Source organism: Ictidomys tridecemlineatus, chromosome 7, assembly GCF_052094955.1.
Source record: "Ictidomys tridecemlineatus isolate mIctTri1 chromosome 7, mIctTri1.hap1, whole genome shotgun sequence".
NCBI classification, from domain to species: domain Eukaryota; kingdom Metazoa; phylum Chordata; class Mammalia; order Rodentia; family Sciuridae; genus Ictidomys; species Ictidomys tridecemlineatus.
In genome coordinates this window covers 195178719-195192830 of record NC_135483.1, presented here as the reverse complement: position 1 = coordinate 195192830, position 14112 = coordinate 195178719, and the positions used below count along the sequence as shown (strand labels likewise).

Sequence of the window (14112 nt, the reverse complement as noted above, 5' to 3'; positions counted from 1 at the left end):
TATCTACTCAAACTTTTCCTAATCTGATACTTTTACAATGCATATTTATAGCCTCAAATAAATTAGTCCTTCTTCTCCTTCTTTTCTTGAAGAAATGGACATCCCTTCTGAAATGGTCAGGACTCCAGGAATCGCAGGACGGCTAAGGATGACTCATGGCTCCCAGCCACACAGGTGGCCGAAGGCCAGTAGATGCAAGTCCTGACATGGCAGGCAGGTGACCGGCCAACAGGACCGTGAGGGTGAGAAAGCCCTCGGCAGGGTGCAGCAGCGCTGGCCTCCTGGGGGTCCTGCCTTTCCACTGTGACCACTTCCAGAAACGTCCTTGTGTAAGTATGGGCAACAAACTTGGTATTTTCGTAAATCTTTGCTCTGCGCTAAGTATAAACTCGAATTAGCCATCATCTCTAAGAAGGGAGAGAACATTCTGTGGGGTGAGGTGTGCCCGGGTCTCCTTCTTGTTTGGCTGTTCTCATAGCCAGCAGCAGATGGGAGTGATGAATGGATTCCATTAACGATGGTAAATTTTTAACAAGGAAACCTCCCTTTCCTTCCCTCCCCTCCCTTAATCTCCTTATCAAATTAGTGCCTTTATTTTCACAGCAAAAATGGTCTTCCTCCCCAGTAGTTCACTTGTAGTTCAATCCCCGGTGGGATTCCAGTTTACTTCTGAGAGTCGTGATGAATCTGAGCACCACGTGACGTGTTGGCAGTTATTCATCTGGGCCACGAGTGTTCATGGACGGTGCTCCCAGAGTCACAGCAGGTCTGCAGAGCCACCTCTCCCCTCTCCCCAAATGTTTCACCTTGCATCAAAAAATCACTATCAAACTAATATCTGTGCACCACACAAAGACGGGAGAATCCAGGAATGATGTTAGCTATCCAGAAATAATCAGCGTATTTGACATCTGGGGCAAGTTTTTTTCCTATTTATTAATTCTCACTCTCTCTCTTTCCTCTCCTCTTTCTCTTCTTCTATATGTGTATTCTGTACTCAAGCACACACACGCAAAAGAGAGCTATAATGCTATCTTGAAATTCACTTTTAAAGCCTAGTAATATATCCTCAACATTTTCCCAATAAGTGGACTATTTTTGAAAAATTTCATTTTAACATTTGAGTGGCATCCCACCATATGGTGAATGTGTTTTGTTTGAATCCATGTCTGTCTTTGGGCACACAATGATCTTTGCTATGCCACTTTACTAACTTAAGAAACAGCATTCTTTTTTGCACATAACTGTTTTTGCACCTTTCTGATCTTTGCAGAACACAATGTACTCAAAGTGCAACTTCGATGTAAAGAGTGACTATGTTCCAGGGCTTCACCTCCCTCCACGAAATCTGTGCTCCTTTGAGTTCTGCCAGCAGCATCTATTGCCCGGAGCTCTCTCCATAAGGGGTCTTGTCACTTTAATGACACCTTCACAGTGTGATTTGTGTAAAATGGTGTTTCATTGTTGTGATTTACATTTCTTTCTTTTTAATAGTTGAAACTTCTTTTTTTTTTAAATTTCAATTATCAATTTATTATTTGCACATATTTATAATCTAGCAATAAATGTATTTTTATTTGTTCTAATTAGTTATACAGAACACATTTTGACACATTATACGTAAATGGAGTACAAGGTCTCATTCTTCTGGTTGTAGGTGATGTAGAGTTACACAGGTCGTATAGTCACACACACACATAGGGTGATAGTGTCCGATTCCTTCTCCTGCCCTTGCTCCCCCTTGCTCCCTCCCCTTCTTCACTCCCCTCTGTCTAATCCAAAGTAACTCTCTTCTTCCCCACCCCCACCCCTGCTGCATTGTGAATTGCATCCACACATCAGAGAAAACATTCAACCTTTGGTTCTTTGGGATTGGCTTATGTCACTTAGCATGAAGGTTGAAGCTTCTTGACAATTATTTTCTTAATTGCAAAAGTAATACCTAATCATAGTGAAGGGTGCAAACATTAAAGCCTTTGGCCGGAAATACTCGGCTTTTAGCTGCGTGAACTCTGTGATTCGGAGCCGCTGACTTAATCCTGGTTTCAGGGCCAGGGTGCTCTGCTTCTGCTCCAGCCTGCACCGTCTGGGTTTTGCCTCTGGATCTAAAAAGGGAGTTTAGGCATTTTTCCTAAACAGAGACAAATTTCTCCCCAGGAGGAACCTGGTACCAGTTGTCAACATCGTAATTTATTGTCGTTCAGCTGCATTTTCTATTTTTGTTTCAGATAGGACTGTTTTCAACGATTTAATGCTGTTCACACGTTGCTGCCCTGTGTCACTCAGCTTTCCATCGCTGTGTCCAAAGACCCACCAGGACAACTGAGAGGAGAAGTCTCTTTTGAGTTCATGATTTCAGAGGTTTGACTAACCTATGGCTCTGGGTCTGAGACAAGCAGAATATCATGGTGGAAAGGCGTGGTGGAGGAAAGCTACTCACCTCACCGCAGTCAGAAGGGGGGAGAGAGAGAGAGAGCTACAATGACAGGTGTAATCCCCAAGGACACACCCCCGGTGGCCCACCTCCTCCAGCCGTGCCCCACCTGTCTAGAGCTACCACCCTGGAGTCCATTCAAGTGGATTAATCCACCAATGGGGTTCCAGCTCTCGTAACCTTTCACAAGAGTGTTTTGGGGTATTAAAGATCCAAGCCCTAACATGCCCCATCCTGTTCTATGCCATAGGGGAATGTTTAGCTCTAAAACTTTCACAATCATTGTTTTGTACTAGCTTATTGTACGGACGTGGCATAATTGTCCATTTGCCCATTTTGGGTTTTGGTGATATTCCTTTTTACAAATAATGCTCTAACACACATTCTTCCACATGAGACTTTCCGTGGGATTCATCCCGCATTAACGAAGTCAGGAATGCAGGGCTCACCCTTCATCGTGTCACAGAGAAATTGTGCATTTACATTCCCCCCACTTACAAAGGGTGGAAGGGCCACTGTCTGTCCATTTTGTGGCCAGCAGTGGCCATTTCCCTATTTTTGATTCTGTGAACCTTAAAGTTCTGCTTTTCCAACTTGCTCATTTGACATACCCAGAATTTATTACTGGGTAAGAAGTCAGGAATGTATCCATCGTCCCTATGAGGCAGTTAAAGTCCTGCACAAATACTGCGTCTCTCAGTCTTTCTGACTCTGTGTCGACACAAAGCTTTGGGAGATTCTGGCAGAATAAGTACATGGACCAAACTTCAAGTTCTCAGTGTTTTCTGGGCCTATCTGTTCATCTTGTGGATCTCATCCTGTTCTAATTACTATGCTTTTATCAAATTGGGGTGAATAGGCAGGCAGGCCCCCCCTCTTCCTTCTCCAGAGTCAGGCTGGCTATTAGCCCTCTTTCTCTTCCATATGGATTTTATGATAGAAGCTAATAAGTTTTATTAAGAACCCGGGGGGGTTTGATTGGGATTTCATGGACTTCATAAGTCAATTTAGAGAGACTTGATATCTCTATGAGGCTGTCTTCCCACTGTGACCCCAGAACACGTTTCCCCTTAGTAGGGCTTCTTACTGCTGTGACAGTTGTCTCAATAAAAGCCACGCTCATATTTTGCTAGATTTATTCCCAGGCCCTTGTAAATCTTGCTGTGTCATCATATTATTTTATGATGACGTTTTAAATTCATCTTTGCTGAACATAATAATAGAGCTTCTTTCTTCCCCACTCTTTTCTCTTTGTATTTCATGTGATTTGGGATTGGGTAATCTTTTTTCCTTTCCTTATACATTTTATGGTTTCAATAAATACCAATTAGAAGCCTGGTAGTAGATGACGTTTTCTTGTTTTTCAGTTCGACATAAGTGCGTCTAATGTTTCACTCCTGGAACAAGATGACCTCTCTCCTGCGCTCATCCTTACAGGTCACGAAGGCTCCTTCTCCCGCCAGCTTGCCAAGAGTTCGACTTGTTCAAGGATGAGGGCTGACTCAATGCCTTCCTGCATCTGCTGCGAGAACTCTGTTTTCTTCATAGACCTGGCACATAGTGAGTCATCCCAATAGAGTTTTACACATTATCTCCGTTTCTTGTCCTTTTTGGTCAGAACAAAACGCTTTCTCATCCCTTCATTTCAAGTTTGGCACTTTTTTGTCTTGTGATAATTTTAGAGCTACATAATTTGTCCTTATTTCCTCTAAGGGCATGGCTTCTGATAACATGGAGAGACAACATTTCATTTTTTCTATCCCAGAAGCAACATTTTTAAAAGACAAAATTCTCCCAAAGATCTATGCCAAACCAGTGATGAGAAGACCAGGATACCATCTGCTGATGCTTATCAGCTCTTCCTCCCCATAAGTGAAAGGAATCTCAGTCTAAAGTCTCACTTCATAATCTTGTCTTGTGAACTGATTTTCACATGCTTCATAAAGAGTTTTGTAGTTACCTTTAATCCTACATTTCAATGCTTACCACTAATCCTTTCTTTTTTAATTAAAATTTTAAATGGATGCATACAAATCCCTATATGTTTAAGGTGTGGAACATGGTGTTATGCAATGTGTGTACTTTGAGGAATACTAGACACTAATTAGCATATCTATTGCCTCCCATGGTTATTATTTTTTATGGAAAGAACACTTGAAACGTCTCTCCCAGCAATCTTTAAATGTGCATACATCATTACTAACAAGAGTGGCCACACTGTACAATGGGCCCCCTCACCTCTTCCTCCTGCTCAACTGAAATTCTGTATCTTTGGGCCAATATCTCCCCTGCTCCCCTCCCATTCCCTGCCTAGCCACCGGTATCCACTCTTCCGCCCTTCATTTTGGCGAATTCGACCTTTCCAGATTCCATGACATCTTCCCTTCATCAGATCCTTTAGCTTCAGTCATTTCAAGTTTGACTTACCAGGTCTTTTCACAAGGGATCATTGCAAGGTTCATAATGACTTTCTGCTGAATTTATATGTGAAGAACAACTTCATTGGGTTCAAAATTCACGGTTCACATTTTCACCTAAAATGCCATGGAATTTGCCTCTGTGTCGGAGCTGTGTTGGGAAGTCTAGGCAGTGGAGAACGATTTCTCTTCCTTTAGGCGGTGTTTGTGCACTTATTACAAGCATAACTCCTCCAAATTGAGGAAGTAATCACAACTAATTACAAGTCCTCTAGAGGACGTGAAAGAATAATCACTGAAGGCTCCGTCAAGGACATGGCAGACCAGCTTGAAGACGTGCACAAAACAAAACACACCAGACAGAACAGAAAAATGGGGTGTCCTGGTTTGGATGGAATGTCCCCCAGGGCTCATGGTGGAAGCTTGGTCCCCACGGCAGCAGTGCTCAGAGGTGGAGCCTTGGGAAGAGGTTGGATCATGAGGGCTCTAATCCACTGGTGGGCTCACAACTGAGTGGACTACTGGGGGCGGTGGAGACTGCAGGAGGGGCTGCAGCCGGAGGATGCAGGTGCTGGGGGCATGCCCCGGAAAGGGACATCTTGTCCCCAGCCCCTCTGTCTTTCTCTCAGTTTTTTCTGACTCCTCTAGCCGAGCAGCCATGCCCGTCCACCATGATCATCTGTCCCAACACAGGCCCAGAAACCACGCAGTCAAGTGACCATGAACTGAAACTGTGAACCAAAATGAGTCCTTCCTCTTTAGCTTGTTCTTACCAGGTACTCAGTCACAGAAATGGAAAGCTGACCAGTAAAAGGGGTGAGTGTGAATAAAAGAAAAGAACAAATGCAAAAATATTAAAAGTATTCAGATACATTTTTTAAAACTTACTGAAATAAAAATACTCTGGAGTCTGCAGAGCAGATGGCAGCCCCCTGTTTTCAGGAGCAGTTGATGGTAAGAGATTGATAGGAGAGCCTGCTGGAGTCACTGGGCTTCGAGAATCGAGAAAATAAGGGCAATAGTCGTAATCGTCTTATTATAGACTATACAGTGTGTGTGTGTGTGTGTGTGTGTGTGTGTGTGTGTGAGATGCATTTCACATGATGACAAAGAGCCACATGGGAACCACATGAGTGCCCAGGCCTAAGTGCTGTTATCCAGAGGAAGTTCCCACCTGGGCTTCCTCCTTCCCCCGACATGCCCATGGTGGGGAGCCTACAGGTCTGAGAAGGAAAATGAGAAGTGTCACCCAGTTCTCTTCACGAACTCATATTACCCTCCAAAATAAAGGCCACATACGGAGATTCCTGACTGAAGGGATTCGGGAGCTCCCGCCTCCAGGAGCTCTCCTGGAGACCCTGGCTGCCCAAACAGGGGGTCCACACAGGCGGCTCAGGCAAAGGGTGTCACCCTTCGGCAAACGGAGCTTGTGCCAAAAAGGGGTCAGGACGAAGTCCTTCTGGGGATTATTGTGACCCAACAGATCACCGATGCTATAAAACTTACAGACACTGGTGCTAAAACCTGGGGTGTCACTAAAACCTGGGGTAGAGCCGGGGTGGAGGCCAGCAGACGCCCCTTTCACCACCTTTCACAGCAGCCACTGGACAGGAGCCGTGAGGAGGGAAACGAGGTGTGGTGATCGTACTTATTAATTGCTTATCATCATCATTTTTCTCTTAATTTTCAGAGGTCTTTCAGAAATCAATTTGTTTTCTCAGAGTAAAGAAGCAATAAAGAACTTACCTGAAATTCAGCAGTTCCTTAGAACCCAATCGAATGCATTTTTGATAAATAGCAAGTGTAGTGTGATGTGATTTTTATTAAGCTATTTCTATCCATCCATTGGTGTATTGATCTGTCAGGACACTTCTGGGATTCTGCTCAACCAACCTTTTTGTCTTTTCTTTTTAGTGGTGTGGATCACCTGTATAAAATGGACATCTTTGTTTCCAAAATACCACGTTGCTTTTCCCGGACTCCTTTGCTCTCCTTGCTGTGAGCTACCCCTGCAGCAGAGATTTAATTATTGTTGTGGTTTTCTCATCTCTCCTTCCCCAACCCGGCACTCCGGCTGTTCCCCTGCCCAGTGGCACAGCACACTCTGCTCTGTGACTTTCTCTCCCCGGCTGTGGCTTGTCACCTCAGCGCTGCCCTCTGCCTCAGCAGGCTCACCCTGTGGACATGGAAAGCACTAGCCAGAGGCATGGCAGTCCCCTCCAGCTCCTGCCTGTACCCAGCGGTTCTGGGCCCTGGTGCTCCAGTGCAGAGTGCGCGGTGTTTCTGGAATTTTTATACCCGGGAAGGATGATAGCCTTCAACACTCTTCTCTTCCGCAATGCTCCCGACCCTCTCAGACTCTGGTGTTCCCATGTGATTTAGTGCCATTTGGTGGGAGTCCAAGGCATCCTGTTGGTGTCCTACTTAATAATTCATGGGCTGCATCGCCTCATCTGGGGTGATTTATCCCCTTCCACAATCGAGTCGACGCTTCCGAGGATAAGATATGTTATCTCATTTACCCACGGAAAGTGTCCCTCAGTAGCACTTACGTCTCTCAACAGGATAAAATATTCTCCTCGTCCAGGTCCTGCAGTGTCTTAGGAAATTTATCCCTTCTCTTCGAGTGTCATGGTCATTCAAACGGCTTTGCTCCTTCTGCTCTATTTTGCAAATGTTTATTTTTCAATTATAGGAAAACTGCTGATTTTGCATATTAATTTGAAGACCATGGGATGCTCTGAATTCCACCAATTCCAACAAATTTATTTTAGCTGATTATTTGGTATTTCCAGACAGATAATTATACTCTCGTCAAGTCATCTCTTACCTAATTATGTTGGCTGGTGTTCCCAAAACAATAGGTTAAAAAATACAGTGAACACAGGCATGGTCAGACGTTAATTTGAATGGCTTTATTGTGTCAGCATGACAGTGATTTTTGCTTTGAGATTTTAAAGAGCTACAGTGGATTCTTGAATTCTTATGTAATACCAGTTCTCAGTAGACGTGTGTGTGTGTGTGTGTGTGTGTGTGAAATTAAGGTATGTTGGATTTCAGCAGATGGGTTCTTGGGTGTTTATTGGATTTGTTTCTTTATTGTGTTGGTTTATTGGATTATTTTCTCCCTTTGACTTATTGAGTGCTGAATTAGTTACCGATTCCATGCTGGATAGCTGGGTTCAAGGGATAATTCCTCACTGTGGTGGAGCGAGGCCTGAGCCTGGCCAGGACCAGGGTGGAGACAATTCTGAAGCTAATGCTGAGGTCTCAGGGCAGTTCCCTGAAGGTCTGGGTGGGGAAGGGGGCATTTTAGATGACACGTGGCTCTCCTCTGCAAGCTAGTGCCCATTACTGGGACTAAAGGGGTATGTGTGGGTGCTGAGGTGCATACAGGTGGAGCCAGGGGTCAGCTGTCTGTATCTTGGTGGTAGCACCAACATTTGCTTGCTTGACTTTCCTGCCACAGCCACCAAGTGCAGACACCTCAGAGGCTGCTCTACTTGGAGTGGCCCAGCAGAGACATCCTGCCTGCCCTTCCCCTCTTTACGCCCCCATCACTGGGCTGGGGTCTGGTCCTAGGACTCTCTGGGGTGCTCTCCCTCCCCTGTGCATTGGATGCTGTGAGGAGGCCACAGCCCGAGTGGACTCCCTTCACCCATCCTCTCTGCTCAGGTTCTGTGGCTGAGTACCCTCATGCTTCATAGGACCATGTTGTTGTTCTCCAAGTTTATACCTCGTGGGTCATTCCACAGCCATCTTTAAGAGAGGGCAGCAAGTAAGTCATCCCTGGTCATGCTGGGTTTTTTAAAATGACTCAATCCCTGACACTCACTCTCTCTCTCTCTCTCTCTCTCTCTCTCTCTCTCTCTCTCTCTCTCACCTGTGCACTGTACATATGGACAAAACCTCTTTGGCCAAAGTTTGAAACTTAGGTGAGTCAACACGGAGGGCCCAAGGCCATCACCATGAGGCTCAGATGATCTGCTAGATTCCAATCATCCTGTTGAGGAAGAAGACTGTTCTGGGGGAACTGTCCACGAGGCCACTTCAAAGCCCAGAAACCTGCGCTGGGAGCTCTGCATCTAGACCATCCTCAGGCTCCTACCCTCAGGCTGCACCCCATCCTGCTCAGAGGTAGGGCCCTCGATGCCCCTCCATTTAATGATTTCAGGGTCCGACCCTGTCCCTTCCACGCTAACAGTCAGAACCCTGATAAATGCATCATCACTAACAAGGGCCAGCCCGGCTCTTTGGCCCCAGTCCCCGTCTCTCTGCACGCTGCGGAAGCAGACAACCGCACTCAAGTGAACTCAAATCCTGCCTTATATTTTTTCTGTATTTTTATTGTCATTAAAAAAAATGCTTCCGCACATGAGTGTAGCTCATTCATGAGTGTGCAGTTCAAAAGAACTTGCTTCAGTGTTCAGGAAGCCCCTGGAGCCTGGAAGAGGTCAGGAGCAGGGCCCTCCCCTGCCTGGTGGGCAGCGGGTGGGGGCAGTCGGGCCACAGCCCTTCTGACCTGCCCAGCCCCAGAAGAAAAGCAAGCGGGGGCTGCCCCTGGACCTCCTAAAATCCTGGCTGTTGGAGCATTTTCCTCCAGACTGACCTTCCCTACACCGAGATGGAAATGAGCCGCGGTAGCCCTTGGCCCTGAACCCGGCTGGCTGCCTGCTCCTGTGGCCTGGCTTCAGGAAACAGGAGGAGGTGAGGAAATCAGCTCTAAGGAAACCCCGAGAGCCAGAGAGAATGACCGCAGTCGTGGGGCACGGGGGTGGGGACCAGACTCGGGCGTCTGATAAGTAGGTTCATTAGCTCGCTGACCCTGCTGACCTACCCAGGAAGCCCAAGGCAAGGCCTCTTCGTGCAGGGATGGCCGCTCCCCAGGCCAGAAGCGCAGACGGAACCAGAAGACGCCTTCTACAAGCCGAGGGAAGCGCAGGTGTGAGTGTGGGCCCTGCTTGTCTCTGTCCTGGGGGATGTTTGCTGGGAAGAGATTTATCTGGAAATGTGAATCAGGTCATTCTCCATCCACAGTCGTGTTGGCGATAAAAGGCCTGATGCGTCAGGGAACTGCAGAAAGCAATCTGGAGGAAAACAGGTTCCTTGCGCCCCTTCACGGGAAGATCAGCTCATGGGTAGGGAATGTGATTTTGAATCTGGACGCTGGTGACGTCTGTTGCTTTATTCCAGGCAGCTGCCAAGCAATCAGCAGACGGCAGGGACCGCCAGGCATACCAGGACATGACCTGCCACGTCCCCACTGTGAGCCAACGCTGGCTTAGGCTTGAGCCGGGCTGCAGGTCTTGAACCTCCCACATCTCTGGGCAAATCCAAGGACCTCGCAGTGACTCCATAGCCTGCCCCTTGTCCTAAGGCCTCCTTCTCACCATGATGCCGACTGCGGCCCCTCCCAACTCCACACCTGCAGGGACTCACCAGTGTCAGGCTTGGGCAGAATCCTCTTCTCCCAAGTGACCCAGGGGCAGTATCCCCACAGCCCGCAGATTCCTTCTGCATCACCCTCACAGTGAGGCCACCGGACAGTGACGTCGGGCTGATTCCCCGACTCTGCTGGCTCCGTTTCCTTCTGTGGCACAGCTCACCCTGTGGCTTATGGACCCTGTGGCTTATTGATTATGTTTACCGTTTGTTTCCCCCAGAACGCGAGCCCCACGAGGGAGGAGCGCCGTCTCTCACCTCTGCCTCTGAAGGGCAAACGCGCCACAGGTGTGTTCCCATCGGACCTGGCTCCTCCAGTGGGCGCTGCCCTCCCATCCTTCCCAGGACCCTGACACCAGGGCAGAAGGTTGGCATGGGAGGCCAGACCTGTGGATAAGGGCTGGGGCGGACTCAGCGACTCCACCACCTCTGACAAACTCCAGGCCCGAACAGAAAGACGGCCTCAGCTCTGGGATGCTCGTGTGTGTGTGTGTGTGTGTGTGTGTGTGTGTGTGTGTGTGTGTGTGTGTGTGTAAACCACAGGCGCTCTCCGTGACTTACGGGGACAGCACCAGCCTGAAGGGGAGCCCCAGAGCCGTGGCCCCACTGCCCTAAGTCCAAACATTCTGGCTCCTTGCAGGCCCCGCAGCCAGTGGCTGTGATCTGAAGCAGTTACCAGCACTTACACGTGTGGAAAGGGCTCCTTCCAGAAAAACAGGGCGGAGGGGCTGCCATACGCCCGGGATCCAGGGGAGGCTTGTTCCCGTCCTTCCTGTGTTTAATCAAGAGCCCATTGAGGGGGGCACGTCATCTCTCCACTCGTCTTTCCCTCTTTCTTCACATGCAGAATGTATTTATTTATTTTCGTCTTTGTTAACAGGGAAGTTACATAAAGTCGAAGGAATTTCAAGACCGAGAAAAAAGACCTATTCAGTGGAAGCTAGCGAGTTCATTGCTGATGGTGCAGTCTGATTTATCTGGAAGAAAGGACCGAAGGGGAAAGGGCAGCCCTGCAGTCGATGATAACCTCGGGTTAGCATAATATAAACTGTGCACGTTCTTTTATCCATCGCAACTGAATGAACCTTTGTGTGCCTGACGCTGGAAAGCAAGCCCAGGGCTGGGTGGTGCAGAGGCCTCCAGGAGCTGTGTGCCGTCCAGATGTCTGTGTGGCCTGCCCAATCCTCTGCCCAAGGACCTCACAATCCGCAGCTCTTTTAAATGGCTTTCTTGTCACACGGTCTCGCACTGTGACGCTTAGCAAACTAAAAATGCTGCTTCATAAGATATAAAATGTAGGAGCGATGACTCTCCTACACACGGGTGTCAAAACATTTTATTTCACTTCATTCCTATTTCAAGCCAGAATTTGGTTGAAAGTTTTAAAAAAACATACATCAAACAGCTAGAATCCAGAGGCCTACCCAATGAGTTTGCTTATTTTTCTTGGTAAATTAACAGGTTGGTTGGGTAATGTGCAGACATATGTTTAGTATTATATATCAAAATCCCTGAAAGAATTAATATTCTTGGATTCCCACAGCTTCACCTCTAGAAACTAGAAACTAGAACTAACACACTAAACATATATGTAACATATATTTACACACACACACACACACACACACACAACCTGAGATTTGTGTGCAAGGATGTTTAATGCAGTTTTCTTTACAACAATGAAAAGGCTCCAACAAACAAAATCTTAAATAGCCAAAAAAATAACAGCACAACCAAAATGTGGAGCATTTTGAATCTATAAAAATCATATTCTCACACTATCACAATATTTCTGGAAATTGTCTGAATTGTAGGCTTACAGATGGCTTTATTTTCATTTTAAGCTTATTCTATTTTCTCATCATTTTTTTACAGAGTCATATATCACTTTACTTTCTGGGGAAATCATGAATGACATCTTGGGATAAAGCGAGCACACTCAGTGATAATCGACCATGGATTCCCTGATTCGGGCTGAACCTGGTACTTGGGAACCTACAGACAACCTGGGGGCAGCTGCTGCCCCTCCCTGCCCTGGTGTCCTGCGGAGGCCAGGGGTCACTGGAAGCTGAGCCTCCGGCCTGTAGGAGACGCCGCTGTTCTCCTGACGATTCTTGGGTCTCAGAGACCCAGGGTTTCTCCTCTTCCTCTCATGTCCTGAAATTCCCTCGCGTTTCTTCCTCCTACTTTGTCACAAGACCAAATATAAATGTGCAGGGCCAAGGATTTGTCCTCGGGCTTGGCCATGAAATGAGACCAATGGCATCTCGATTTCTGGCCCACAGTTTACTTTCAGCAAGTTAAAATCACGCCTATGGAAACCTCGGTGGCTCCGGCAAACGTAAACCACGTCTCCGAAAACAACTGTTTGATTAATGCAGCCGGTTCCCGCAAGCAGCTTACAAATTCTGTGGGAAAAAACCCAAAAAGCCAGTCAAAAAGCCTGCCTGGGGCTGGGGCTGCAGCTCAGGGGTAGAGCGCTTGCCTCGCAGGCACGAGGCCCTGGGTTCGGTTCCCAGCACCACATAAAAATATATAAATAAAAATAAAGATATTGTGCTCATCTACAACTAAAAAAAATATTTAAAAAAATGCCTGCCCGACTGAAAGGCCCAGCCAGGCGGCGTCTGGGCGTGTGGCACAGGTGTCCCTGCAGGTGCCTGCGCTCTGTGACCCCCACCGCGGGAGGCCCCACCTGCTAGATGGACACCATTTCCTCAGGTGCTTCTCCTCACTGGTTTGGAAAACGCTCACGGCTTAGTAAAGTCTGAGCCTCGCAACCCAGGCATCTTCCAGGTGGCAGAGGGGAGAGGACCGGGCAGGCGCTGCCAGCCAGTGCCCGGGGAGTGTGGCTGCCTGCCTCCCAGGGGTCCTTCGCCAGCAGGCCTCCACCTGCCCTCCACCCAGGAAAGGGCAGAAGGAGGGAAATGCCCACAGACCATCCCAGCTACCTGCAGAGGAGAGGCCAAGGCCCAGGTCGCTCGTCATGACCAGTCTCCAGGTAGCCAAATCCATCACCATCAGTCTCCAAACTACTGGGTGCATGTCGTCTGCCCCTCACCATGTCACCTGAGCAAGATCTGCCAGGTGCCTTCTGTGAGCTTTATCCACACAAGACACCACAGACAGAACCAGGTCAGGAAGCAGAAGGGGCACACACAGGATCATGAGGGGAAAGGACAGGGAGGTCACTCACCATCAGCCACCCTAGACATGGCCAGGCACAGTCACTGCAAAGACGTGGGTTGCTGGCCCTGCCACAGAGAATCCATTTACTCCTTTAATTTCATTCACTGACTTGGAAAATGTCCATTGGCCAAGAAACAGAAGGCCCAGGTGAGTTTGAAGCCTCTGAGGGACACCACAGAAGAGGTCAGGAGAGGTCCCTCCCCTGCCTGGTGGGCAGTGGGTGGGGAGAGATCAAAGCAGAGGGCATTCGGCAAGTGAGCAAAGGGCAGGCGACGCCAGGCAGATGGAGTGGCGTCAGGCAAGGCGGGAACTGGGGAGGCACGTGCTCTTGGTGAACAGCAAACAGTTTATTGAAGCCCAGGGAGGCCCCTGGAGGAGGAGCAGAGGCTGACAGATGCGTGGGGTGCAGAGCTGTGCTCACAGATCCTTCAGTCTTGCTTTCTCCTGTGCCCGGGCTTGGTTCTGCCCTCACTCAGCGGAGAGAGTGTACCAGCTCAGCTCTCTCCCACCTGTGTCCCACCTCCTGCGCAAGGACAGGAGTAGCTTCTCTTGGTCCCAACCTGGTGGGACAGTTGGACTGGATGTCACAGCAGCAAGGACCAGCAGCCCTGCACATGACAGTGGTCGACA

The 14112-nt window shown here is 48.1% G+C and overlaps 1 long non-coding RNA gene across 3 annotated transcripts; it reads left to right on the top strand.

Moving 5' to 3' along the window:
- The first annotated feature begins 4555 nt into the window (after positions 1-4555).
- Positions 4556-12856, top strand: LOC120892832 (uncharacterized). 3 transcript variants are annotated; one of them, XR_013424442.1, is made up of 7 exons: positions 4556-9558; positions 9693-9793; positions 9889-9952; positions 10045-10116; positions 10515-10581; positions 11174-11325; positions 12169-12856. It is a non-coding gene; the product is annotated as an uncharacterized LOC120892832 (long non-coding RNA). The 3 variants fall into 3 exon arrangements; XR_013424441.1 differs by having other exon boundaries at positions 10045-10581; XR_013424440.1 differs by having other exon boundaries at positions 9889-10581.
- The last annotated feature ends 1256 nt before the right edge of the window (positions 12857-14112 follow it).